This window comes from Phoca vitulina, unplaced genomic scaffold (genome assembly GCF_004348235.1).
Source record: "Phoca vitulina isolate PV1807 unplaced genomic scaffold, GSC_HSeal_1.0 scaffold15, whole genome shotgun sequence".
NCBI classification, from domain to species: domain Eukaryota; kingdom Metazoa; phylum Chordata; class Mammalia; order Carnivora; family Phocidae; genus Phoca; species Phoca vitulina.
Window position 1 is genome coordinate 8,997,275 of NW_022589718.1, and position 5,066 is coordinate 9,002,340.

General features: G+C 38.1%; 1 non-coding gene and 2 pseudogenes across 1 annotated transcript; all 3 read right to left on the reverse strand.

Annotated features, from left to right (window-relative positions):
• Positions 1 to 219: 219 nt before the first annotated feature.
• Positions 220 to 1,588, reverse strand: LOC116637705 (annotated as a pseudogene).
• A 162-nt stretch (positions 1,589 to 1,750) lies between these two features.
• Positions 1,751 to 2,070, reverse strand: LOC116637993 (annotated as a pseudogene).
• A 2,619-nt stretch (positions 2,071 to 4,689) lies between these two features.
• On the reverse strand, positions 4,690 to 4,793 carry LOC116638072. Its single transcript, XR_004300615.1, has one exon. It is a non-coding gene; the product is annotated as a U6 spliceosomal RNA (small nuclear RNA).
• Positions 4,794 to 5,066: the final 273 nt, after the last annotated feature.

Here is a 5,066-nt window from a genome sequence, read left to right on the forward strand (position 1 = left end):
AGTACTGACTTTAAAAAACTACTAACTTAAAACCGCCACACACACACACAACAAATGGTCCACAAAATATTCTCCTTTCCTTCTGAAGGTTTTATGATGCTTTGTTATCATTAACCAGTCTTTTACTATTAAACTTAAATGGCCAATTGACACAAACAGTTCTGAGACCATCCTTCCACCATGGATTAAGACTGGGGTGGCAGGTATTGGGGATAATACTCATTTAGCCTTCTGAGCTTTCTGGCCAGACTTGGTGACCTTGCCAGCTCTAGCTGCCTTCTTGTCCACTGCTTTGATGACACCCTCAGCAACCGTCTGTCTCATGTCATGAACAGCAAAACGGCCCAGAGGAGGATAGTCAGAGAAGCTCTCAACACACATAGGCTTGCCAGGAACCATATCAACAATGGCAGCATCACCAGATTTCAAGAACTTGGGACTGTCTTCCAGCTTTTTTCCAGAACGACGATCTATCTTCTCCTTCAGCTCAGCAAACTTGTAAGCAATGTGAGCTGTGTGATAATCCAACACAGATGCATATCCAGACTGATCTGGCTTGGATGGTTCAGGATAATCACCTGAGCTCTGAAGCCAGCGGCTTCTATCGGTCAGTCATTTTTGCTGTCACCATCCATGTTGTCACGATGAACATCTTTGACAATACGTACTTGTCATTGAAGCCCACATTGTCCCCAGGAAGAGCCTCACTCAAAGCTTCATGGTGCATTTCAACAAACTTTACTTCAGTTGTAACATTGACTGGAGCAAAGGTGACCACCATGCCAGGTTTAAGAATACCAGTCTACATTCAGCCCACAGGGACAGTACCAATACCACCAATTTTGTAGACATCCTGGAGAGGCAGATGCAAGGGCTTGTCAGCTGGACGAGTTGGTGGCAGAATGCAATCCAGAGCTTTAAGCAATGTGGTTTCACTAGCATTCCCATCTTTATGGGTGACTTTCCATTCCTTGAACCAAGGCATGTTAGCCCTTGGCTCCAGCATGTTGTCACCATTCCAACCAGAAATCGGCACAAATGCTACTGTGTTGGGATTGTAGCCAATTTTCTTAATGTAGGTGCTGACTTCCTTAATGATTTCCTCATGTCTCTTCTGGCTGTAGGGTGGCTCAGTGTAATCCATATTGTGAACATCAACAATTAGTTGTTTTACACCCAGTGTGTAAGCCAGAAGGGCATGCTCACGGATCTGCCTATTCTTGGAGATACCTGCTTCAAATTCACCAACACCAGCAGCAACAATCAGGACAGCACAGTCAGCCTGAGATGTGCCTGTGATCATGTTTTTGATAAAGTCAATGATGGTCACATAATACTTGCTGGTCTCGAATTTCCACAGGGAGATATCAACGGTGATACCATGTTCACATTCAGCTTTTAGTTTATCCAAGACCCAAGCACACTTGAAGGATCCCTTTCCCATCTCAGAAGCCTCCTTCTCAAATTTTTCAATAGTTCTTTTGTCAATCCCACCACATTTGCAAATCAGATGACCAGCAGTAGTAGACTTGCTTGAATCTATGTGTCCAAAGAGGACGATGTTGATGTGAGTCTTTTCCTTTCCCATTTTACTTTAGGTTTAGTGGTTGTTGTCACTACACCTGTGTTCTGGTGGCAAACCCGTTGTGAAAAAAGAGATAAGTGTGTTCTTTTTTATTTACTTATTTTTTTTGAAGTGAACATAACCTCAAGATTTTATTGTCTTCATAATATTAACAAAATATGAAGCTTAGAACTGGATCACTTGGTCCTTTCTCTTCTTATCTCCTCCCAGTTCAAAATGCTTGCATCTCTTAATAGCCAGCATTCTCTTAGATCTGCAATTGGGCTCAACACATTCAAGCCTCAGCACAATCTTCTTTGTAGTTTTAGCCTTTTTCTGGAAAATCGGCTTAGTCTGCCCACCACAGCCACTCTGCTTCCTGTCATAATGCTGCTTTCCCTTGGCATAAAGAGAATCTTTGCCCTTCTTGTACTGTGTCACTTTGTGGGGCTGGTGGTTGCCACACTTCTTGCAGAAAGTCTGGCGGTTTTAGGAACGTTCACCATGTTTGCGAGAGCGCTACCGGCAGGGTGAGATAAGTGTACTCTTTTTTTTTTTTTATGTTATGTTAATCACCATACATTACATCATTAGTTTTTGATGTAGTGTTCCATGATCCATTGTTTGCATATAACACCCAGGGCTCCATGCAGTATGTGCCCTCTTTAATAACCGTCACCAGTCTAACCCATCCCCCCACCCCCCTCCCCTCTAGAACCCTCAGTTTGTTTTTCAGAGTCCATTGTATTCTTAATCCTCTTCTTTTTCTATCTTTCTACTTCCCAGTGAAAGAAAAACTCATTTTTATCTTTTGCCACTACAAATAATTTCATATTAATCATCTATATACTTATGTTCATATTAACTGAGAATTTTTTCAATGGGAGGTATGACCAGAAGCAGGAATTCAGTGTCAAATGGTATGTTTACTTTTTTTGGCAGGGGGTATGTTTACTTTTATTTGTTTTTCTTTTTTCTTTTCTTAATTTATTAAAAAAGATTTTATTTATTTATTTGACAGAGAGCACAAGCAGGGGAAGCAGGAGAGGAAGAGGAAGGTTCCCCGCTGAGCAGCGAGCCTGATGTGGGGCCTAATCCCAGGACCCTGGGATCACGACCTGAGCCGAAGGCAGACTCGCAACTGACTGAGCCACCCAGGCGCCCTGGTATGTTTACTTTTAATTGTTCTTGCCAGATTTCTTTCAACATTCTACAAAGATGGTAACAATTTATGTTTTCATCTCCTATCTCTGCTAGCAATAAATACTGTTTTAAAAAATATTTGCTAATCTTAGTGGTATAAAGTTATATTTTGTGGTTATGTTAAGGTGAATTTACCTAATTAGTATTAATTTTGTCATTAAAATTTTCTATGCCATGAATTGCCTTTTCCCAGTTTTGCCAACTTTTCTATAGGGTTGTTTGTATTTTTCTTGTATTTTAAAACAATCCTTGTGTATTTCAAATATAAGCACTTAGTTTGTCATCTGTATTATTTTTTTCAAGGCCGATCATTTATTTTTTATTATGTATTTTGGCATATAAAAGTTTACATATTTACATATTTTAAGTTTATTTATTTGTAGGCTTAGGTTTCTTGTTTGGTTTAGAATGTTTTCTCTTCTTTAAATTTTTTTTTTTTTTTTACATATAATGTACTATTTTTTTCAGAGGTACAGGTCTGTGATTCATCAGTCTTACACAATTCACAGTGCTCACCATAGCACATACCCTCCCCAATGTCCATCACCCAGCTACCCCATCCCTCCCACCCCCCACCACTCCAGCAACCCTCAGTTTGTTTCCTGAGATTAAGAGTCTCTTATGGTTTGTCTCCCTCCCTGGTTTCATCTTGTTTCATTTTTCCTCCCTTCCCCTATGATCCTCTGTCTTGTTTCTCAAATTCCTCATATCAGTGAGATTATATGAAACTTGTCTTTCTTTGATTGACTTGTTTGGCTTAGCATAATACCCTCTAGTTCCATCCATGTTGTTGCAAATGGCAAGATTTCATTTTTTTTGATGGCTGCATAATATTCCGTTGTATATATATACCACATCTTCTTTATCCATTCATCTCTTGATGAACATCTTGACTCTTTCCATAGTTTGGCTATTATGGACATTGCTGCTATAAACATTGGGGTGCACATACCCCTTTGGATCACTACATTTGTATCTTTTGGGTAAATACCCAGTAGTGTAATTGCTGGGTCTTAGGGTAGATCTATTTTCAACTTTTTGAGGAACATCCATACTGTTTTGCAGAGTGGCTGCACCAGCTTGCATTTCCACCAACAGTGTAGGAGGGTTCCCCTTTCTCTGCATCCTCGTCATCTTTAAATTTTTAACATGCACTCTTCTAGATTTTCTGCTAAGAGTTTTATTGTCTCATTAAAAAAATAAATTTAAGTGTATAATCCATTTGTAATTTATTTTTGTATATAGTGTGAGGAAGGGATATAATTTTGTTTTCTTTTTAACATATAACTATTGTCCATGTAGCCTTTAAAAATACATCATCTTTCCCCACTGAATTCAAATACCCCTTTGTCATATGTTCAATTATTATATTTTCTTGGATCTATTTTTGGATTTTCTGTTTGGTTCCCATAATCTATTTGTCCATTCCATATTAAGTGAATTTTTAGTATATTTTGATATCTGGTAAGGCAAATTCCTATACTACCTTTACTCCTGTTATTTTGCTTCATGATGTTCTTGTTTATTCTTAAGTATTTATTACTCAATATAAACTTTAAGATACTTTTATACAATATCAAATCATATGATTTTAGTTTTCTTATATTTTGGTTAAATTCCTACAATGAGCATGAATTTGTTATTTATAACTAGCAAAAGATACATAATATAAAAGACAAAAAAACAAGGGTGAGAATATTGAGGGTAAATTCCCTGGTGCTTACTCTGGGCTACACAACTAGATTAGATAATCACACTGTAGAATACAAGTGTTGAGGTAGATTAGGAGAATAAAGGAAAACATTCTGTGCTTTTGAAAGTTATAAGAGCACAAAGCTGTGCACCTTAAGTGGCAAATGATATCAGATTCATATCCCATGGAACATTTTTGCAACGTGAAAGGGGAAGTAATTTTTGGTTTCACACAGGGATTCCATGAATTGTGGTTTGCATGTCATCCTTGTTCAGGCACCAGGCTAATCTTCTCTGTATTGTTCCAATTTTAATACATGTGCTGCTGAAGCAAATAAGAATTGTGGTTTGATACTGCAGCTTGATTAGAGTGCCCAGGGTTTTGTTCCCAAGTTATGTTTCAAGGAACACTAGAATCTCTCCCTTGATTCATAGAGGTGTTCTTTGCTCAAATGTATGTGGGAAATGCAGCTAAGATCTTTGAAGAAGATGTACATGTAGTTTCATTTCACTCTATATTTCTTTTTTTTTTAAAGATTTTATTTATTTATTTGACAGAGAGAGAGAGAGAGATCACAAGTAGGCAGACAGGCAGGCAGAGGGAGAG